Genomic DNA, 7,524 nt, shown 5'->3' with positions numbered 1-7,524 from the left:
TTAATCCCGATAGAAGCTGCATTAAAGAGGGTAGAGCACCACTGACAGCTGAAGGTGTCCTATAGCAACCAACGACAGTAATATGGAGAGTTTTAGAGACCTCAAGATCAAGAGCTAAAAATTCGAATTGCTTACCTACTGACGTAGAGAGAAGCACATTCACGTGAAACTTACTTTTAATAAAAATTGCGACACCCCCGCCCCTTTTGGGTCGGTCAGTCCTATATACATTATAACCATCAATTCTAATATCCTTGTTCAGAACAGATTTGCTTAGCCAAGTTTCAGATATAACAATTACATCAGCATCGGTTGAATGTGCCCAAATACGGATCATATCCATTTTAGCGATCAAACTGCGTACATTCAAATGGATGAAACCAAGACCAGTCCTTGATTTAAAATCGGCAGGAGTGTTAAAACTTAAAGCAGAATCGGGGCCTGGATTGGGTTGTACATTCCCTGAAATCAGCAGTAACAGAACAATTAGACACCTCTGCTTACGTGGTTTAATGGAAGTTTCTTTCTTAGTATTAACTTCTAATGCAAAGTCACGAAGACAGCTTAAAGGAATGGTAAAATTATCTTGTAGAGCCATGACACTGATCAGACGGGCCAAGTCCACAGTATCAGAGAAAAACAGAGGCAGGGGTAACGATTTTACGCCCGGCGAACAGCCAGATGCGCACGTTCCCCGGTATGTTGCATCCAGGTTTGAGAGTACTGCACGGGAGTTGTCGGTCCCGTGGAGGCTTCCACCAGTGCCGCACAAAATTAACAAAGACAGAACAACAAAGAGCAGCGACATTGTACGTTTCAATCCCGTGAATCGGGATAATCCAATGAGAGCACCGGAGATTTAGGCTGCCCAAGAGAGCCAACTCCAAAACCCAACCAGGCGCCGAGTTTCGGACCACCACCACACAATGTAGCCAAGTTTAGCCTCGTCAACACACAGTCAGATACAATACAGTCAATAAAAGCAGAAGAGGTGCTGAAGGAAACAGGCCGAAGATCGGTGTGTGGTAGGGAACAGGTGTATTGAAGAAATCCAAGTCAGTGCCGTAAAATCCGATCCGTGATTTTACGTCGATCGGCTGATGTCGTTGCGTGTCGTCACACGTAAACAGGAAATCAAACCCAGTGAGGCAACACTGTGAATAAATGAATTAGAATCAGGACCAGCCGGGGTCTAAAACAATAGGAAAACAATTTAGAACACCAGTATCAGAGCCAAGAAAGAAGCACTTTCCTTTATCATGAAAAGTTTGGGCCCATCAAAATCAAGCGGTGAGTCGACATCCCAGCTCCGCGAGGTGAACAGGCTCCATGGTCCAGACAGACGGTGCGATCTAGGTCCTCCAGAGTCGGCGAGCATGTAAGCCACACTTCACATAAGATCCAGGTTAGAATCGAAACAGGTGTAAAGTGGTGGTATTAGCCGAAACAACTTGCAGAATTGACCGGTAGTTTTCCAGAAACAGCGGATGTCACTCAGTCACACAGACATACAGACAGGTAGAGACAGGTAGAGACGTGCTGACGTGCTGCCATCTTGGATGTAGTCCGTAGTATGATTTGAAGAGAAGGATATATACACAACACACCAATTGCGTTTTTAAAATGTAGTAGCTCATTGAATTTACTTTTGTTTTCTACTGTCTTAATGTGTCAGCTGGTTACTTTTGCTGTTGGTACTTTTCCCATTCCTAAACACTAAAATACAGGAAAAAAAGAAACATGGCGGCGTCCATTTTGTTGTTAGTTGCCTAGCAACAATGTTCCTTGAACTCCACTTGAAAGCCAAGCATATTATCATGGATGCATTCTTGTGCCGCAAATATGACTTAACCAATTCAATTTGAAGGAAGTAATAGCACCATTAAAATAAAAAACTTACTTGAGGTCCTTGACTTTGGCGGTCCATATTGGCCAGCGATCCGCGAGACTCCCGCTCCTGAGTCATGAAGGTGACGTCGTTTTCTCCTCTAGCACACCGACGGGAGGCCGGTGTGCTATACGGCTACTATTTTATGTAGCTATTATAGTAAAAGAAAAAGTACAGGCGCTGGTATATACATTAACTGTCCATTCCAAAAGTCGTATTTAATAAAGCCCCGGAGGGCGGGAGTGGATGAACCCGGTTAAACAGTAACCGCCCGTACGGGACGCTCTAAGAAGTAAAGCGAACGCGCCCGCAACGAGGCAGGGATCATTTCATTGGTCAACACTACACCTGGCATTCTATTGGTTGGGGAATTTTGACAGGGTTGTTGCACAAAAAATCCGAGAGCAGAGCAGAAATCTGAGAGCAGAAGTTTCACGAGCGCACAGAAGCAGCCTGAGTGCGAGGAGAAGGGCTGAAGCTGGAGCGCAGAAAATCTGTGCAAGCAACATTATATCTGAGTGCAAGCATACAGTTTGAGCAGAAGCAGAGCAAATCTAAGCGCAAGCAGGACATATTTGAGTGCGAGGGCAGGGTTTGAGGGAAAGCATTACAAAATCTGAACGTGAAATCAATAAGTCATGCTCTCAAATTGAAAGACCACGCTCTTGAATAAAGATAGGAAAAAATCTCCATATTAATGCCCCTTTAAAAAAAAGTCAAATAAATCTGCCAATGGGGTGAGATAATTTTGATTGTTTTGAATGCAAATGAACTTGTTTCAAGAGTTTTCTTGAATCAAGAGACATTACCTTGATACTGAGGTGGGCTGCCCTATTTCAAATTGCTGTCAAGAAAAAAATCTGGTGAAACAGCAAATAAAATGATCTCATCTAGTGGACAGATTTTTTCACTTTTAAAGGAAAACACAATTTTAAGACTCAATACACTACATGGCTTGTTAAGATGGACATTTTTTGCAGCACAAAAACCTTTAGACCCATAGACCTAGACCGGCACATACGACGAATGTATAAAAGCCATTTCCACGGAGATTGCAGGCCTCATAAGCGGGCATGTTTTTATTGCGGCTCGCAGCCAACTGGATCACAGAAACGAGGCAGACTTCTCGATTGCCGCGGTCAAAACAAACCATCTAAATGATTTCCTCCTCTTTCTGCTGCAGCTGCTGGAATTGGAGCAAACGGGCAGAATTGTAGAATCACAGTTTCCTCTGCTACACTGTGCTTGGGCCAAGGTCCTTTACTTAATTATACCGTTCAGCACAGAAAGCCATTCCTCTCCTCTCCTCCTATCCTCCTCCTCCTCTCCCCTCCTTCATCCCCCCCTCATTTGATAAAACACCGAGTGAGCAGCCAGTCACGGAGGCTGGGAATAGTTTGGCAGGGAAGCATCTATCTGTCTGTTCCCGCGAGCCGGAGAATGGGGTAATTTAAAGCCACTTTTAGGTTCAATACAGACCTTCCGGATAAATCTCTCAGCGAATGAGATCAGCATTTCCTGTTGAGCTACTGTCGAGCAGTAAGCGGAAAGCCAACCTTTTTAGCACAACTCAACAGAACACGTCAATACGGTGAGGAGTATCACATTCACATCACCTTGGAGCGCTAACATACATTTCAACAAATGTGTAATACGGCCTAGGTTTTCTGACAAGAAATCAAGAGGACGGAAAATCATTATCAAACACACAGTTTTGGGGCTTTGCTCTCCATACAGAATAGCATGTATGTATTTAAATAGATTATTACAATGGTACAACTCTAAGATCGTAAAAGAGAAGTGTATTCAATGGAAGCTGAAGCATGTAAAACCAAGTGTCATTAGTTATAACATTGGAAAGAAAAGCAAAATTTGACTGTTTTCACCAGAACTATAGTTTGAGTTTTTGAGAGTGTACGTATCTAAGTCTAATCTATGTGTAAGCAATCCTACTTTAATAAGGCCATCCATTCAGCTGTCCTTAGCTGAGTATTGATTAGTTGTGACTGATTCTATAGCTCTCAATTGTCTACATCATTACTGATCATGAAATACATCCACTCCTATACAAACATGCTGTAGCTAATCATATTCTCATGTACTTGGGTATTTTTAGAATGCCTTATTATTCTACATATGAAAAGGGGAAAAGAAATAAGGCCAATTACTTCCACTGGACTCTATTTTGAGGCAAATGCCACAAAGAATAACACTGAATGGCTTCATGGTTCAAGTGTAGCCATCTTCTGTAAGTTGTAGTTTGGTTATTAATCATAGACGATGGACAAAAAGCCAAATAATCATTGAGGTCAATAATCACTGAGGTCAATCTGCTTACATTTAACCAAACAAAGAGACTCTGGATCAAAATGTTATCTAGAACTGAGGTATATTTAAAAGGTTGCATATGTGGGCACTTCTGTCAATTGTACATTTTAAAGGACAATATTAGTGTTTTGGCTTCTGGATTCCATGCTTTTTCTGTTGATTTGACTGCTGTTGGTTGAGATATTTGGTAGCCATTTAATTCTGGTAACCATTTTATGCTGGTTCAGCACCAGCATCCTATAGCTTACTAGTGGAGAAAATGCAGGAAATGGTCTGAAAGTGAATTTACTTCAAAGCAAAGTAAAAATGAGAACCCACATGTCAAAACCACTGCTATGCCTTTAGTACAGTGATGTGTGTATTGACCAGCGAGCTTTATCTGCCCCAGACAGTCGGTGGACTCCATACTGGGTGGCCAACAGACCCGCCCTGGAGGTATTACGGTCTAATCTTCAACCTTAGTACTTTCCCTCAGCTTTTCATTAATCAGAGGAAGACTTAAGAGGATTTTACTTCCACGGACATCACAACAGAAAAACCTAAAATACTGAGTGAGCCGCTTCTAGGGTATAAACACTGCAAGAATCCTCTTAAAACGCAGTAGTAGAAAGACATAAACTTTGAAGAAATGAACAAGAGGCAAAATAGATGGATTTAATCAAAATTGCGGATAAGTAGAATGTAGTGACTCAGCAAAATTAACGCCAAAAGTGGCATGTGAGGCATGCAGGAAAAAGCCTACATATTGAGAAAAAAAGATCTAGAGTTGATATTTATTTATGTGGGCTTATTCATATAGAGCAAATTGAGCAAAATGAATAATTTGCTTTGTCCGAATACTAATTGCTCCAGTACTAATGCTACTAATGTTACTGACTGTATAAAACAGACAAAACAAACGCAGACAGCATGGTTTACAAACCATCAAGGGCCTAATCAAGGCAAAGGATTCTTCTGTCTTCTCCCATCTCATCCCCTTGTCTTCAGTAGCCTAAAGGGATTAAACCCATCCGCTATCTATCATGATCTGAACTGACTCTCTGCAAATCCCCTTCCACTGCTGATAAACCTGACAATCAGATGAACCCCCATATAACAGCCAAGCCCCTGCAGACAATGTGAGAAGCAAAGCTGACTTAGCAATAGACCCTGGGCCCTCTCACTGCATGTACAAACAAGTAATCCCAAACCCATTAGCTGGATTGACAGCGGAATAAGGCGGTTCAGTCCTTTTTCTTTGATCAATCAATTCCAAGAAAGTTACCTTGACAATTGTGCAAATGATATTGATCATTCATTGACCACTGGTGTTTTTGAGCCCTTGTTAGTAGGAATAATTAATTCAAGCCTGAATCCTATCTTAACAAACACATGCGTACTCTTGAGTAAGACAATGAAACATTCAAGCAAATCAAATGCCGATGTGGAGGTTTACTTGACATGACCATGGGTATCAGGTTCAGGTGGTGCCACGATTACATTTCAGAACATTAGTGCCAGTTGCCAGTGCCACCAAGCCACAGCTCAGAGCAGAAATGCCACAGACAAATCCACTGGCATTTCCTCTAGAAAGGGAATGCTAGCACCTGTGAGTCAGGCAGATCGCTAGCATAGCTCTACTGGGTGCAAAGGCAACTGTCCAGGGGCCGGTGGCTGGGGGCAAGAGGCTACAGCTTGGGGGGGTGGCTGGGAGGTTGAGGGGGGGCTAATAGGCGACTGGGGCCACATGTAACTGTCCAGCAGCCAAAGCTTCGGGCCAAGAAGCAAGGGCTCAGGGGTAGACAGAAGTGAAATGGACAGAATGGGCATTCCCATTCAAATCACCATTTTGGAGCGGCCATTTGGTTAGTATTAGGGGTGCCCGATGAATGGTCTGATAAACATTCTAACTAGGTCATCGGTGAACGTCCGATCAAGGTAAAATGACACACTGTTAAAAATTTGCCGATCCGAATCAGCCCTAGAAAACTATTACTATACTGGTAGTTATTATGGTTCCTGTATAATGTTTGATAATTTATCAGGGAATAAATAAGCATTTGTTTGGTGCATGAGGCTGAAAAAGTTGGTGAGTTACCACAGGAGAGGCATCATTTCACTGAACTTTCCTATGGAAGTTGCATTGAACATTCACTTTCATAAACCTTAGCACAGTTCACACATGAAACTTACTAATTTCAGCAACAGCAATATCAACATTTTCTGCCAGTTATCTTCTATCAATTCTAGTTCTATAAGGGACAGGGCAGGGCTGGGGCCTGAGGCAGGCAGGAACACAGAGAGGGGCAGCTGGGGGTTTAAGGTTTTGGCTAGAAGCTGGGCAGCAGTCTGGGCCGGGGCCTGAAAAAGCCTCTCCAGGGAGCTGGGGAAGGGGACAGGGGCTGCGGCTGAGGCGAAGGCTGAGGCTGAGGCTGAGGCTGAGGCTGGTGGCGAGGCTCTTAGGCAACTGTCCTGGGGCTTAGAGCTGCTCCAGTACAATAAAAACCACACCCTCTGGCTTCAATATGACATGTTTTTTCTGCATATGTGGAAAAGGAGCCTATTCAGCTGACCTGATATAAGCAGATTAGGTTTTCAAAAAGGATTACATTAGTGAGGGTTAATCTTGACCATGTTGTTGTATTATGCAGCTACTTAAATCAAGCACCCACACAGTGACTAGTCCCACGGTTGATTTAATAAGATGGAGTCTATGTAATGTGAGTCATTGGATTTATTGGTCTAAACACTGTATGCAAGTCTATGCTTGCTTGTATTTGCTATTCACCTGTTCTCAAGTGAAGTGTGCTGGCACCATACGGTAAAAAACTTCATTGTCCCCATAGGGAAGCTTGTCTTCGACTCCATATTGCTGTTGTTCCCAGTAAACTCATCGACATCAGCACATAGCACAGAGAAGAGTACATGCAAGAATCTTTTCCATTCCCCACACTACTGTATGGTCGACCGGGTAAGGAAGGAGATGGAGAGGATTTCCATTTAAGTACAGTGGATAGAAGCTTACCGCTAATGAAAAGAAGTATTTATTAGGCTGCCAATCTGACCGTCAGCCAAACACCCTCGGGGGCTTATTGAGGCCTGGGATCCAATCCACCCTGGAGATAGCAAGCATATCTGACCCGGGGTCAACTCTCTGAAAGCCTTTCAAGAGGCACTATGCTTGTAAAATGATAAAATAAGTGGCTAGAAATGACCATTTCAAATTGGCTCCAAGGGTTATGAAAGGATCTCAAAAAGGGTTTTGGAGCCAAATAATCTGCTTCGAAGACAGAGAGGAGAGACAAAGTGTTTTCTAGAAGACAGAGAGG

Source organism: Centroberyx gerrardi, chromosome 14 (assembly GCF_048128805.1).
Source record: "Centroberyx gerrardi isolate f3 chromosome 14, fCenGer3.hap1.cur.20231027, whole genome shotgun sequence".
In the NCBI taxonomy this organism is placed as follows: domain Eukaryota; kingdom Metazoa; phylum Chordata; class Actinopteri; order Beryciformes; family Berycidae; genus Centroberyx; species Centroberyx gerrardi.
This window is presented reverse-complemented; position numbering follows the sequence as displayed.